Here is a 582-nt window from a genome sequence, read left to right as displayed (position 1 = left end):
AAAGACAGAGCTGTCAGCTCCTTGTTCCATCATTGTTTTCACAAGTATCTGCTTCCCAAGGATACAAATTTGAGTCAAAGACAACACTTTTCTCACGTATGATATAAAGTGATGTTGTAGGCTTTATAACTAATGTGAGACTGTGACCGGGGTTATCTATGACGGCCGGTATGTCTCGCCCCGGTTGTGCTCACTCCATGATAGAAAGTAAATCCACTATAGGGTTAATGCTGTTTCCCTACAGGCTGAAGGAAGGGTTAAATAGAATCAGGAACAAGGGCAGGTGTGCCGGGTGTGAGGGAGTGAACAGAACTCCCTGAGTTTTCTGCTGGGGAGGCACATGTATTGTGTTATGGACTTTTGTTTGGACATTAAAACCGTGTGCTGTGAACCTTGATGCCTGGATCCGTGTCTTCTGCTGCGCAGCCGACCGTGCTACCTCACATATGGTGGAGAATGCGGGCATGACAGCCGGTGAGGTGTAGCATCCATCCCTGGTGACCCAGCTGCGCATGTCCTGGATTCGAGCGGCTATACTACAGCCCAAACCCGGCGACGCCATGGAGGACATACTAAAGCATT

This window comes from Anomaloglossus baeobatrachus, chromosome 12 (assembly GCF_048569485.1).
Source record: "Anomaloglossus baeobatrachus isolate aAnoBae1 chromosome 12, aAnoBae1.hap1, whole genome shotgun sequence".
Classification (NCBI taxonomy): domain Eukaryota; kingdom Metazoa; phylum Chordata; class Amphibia; order Anura; family Aromobatidae; genus Anomaloglossus; species Anomaloglossus baeobatrachus.
The sequence above is the reverse complement of the archived record's forward strand: the minus strand, read 5'-3'. Positions refer to the sequence as shown.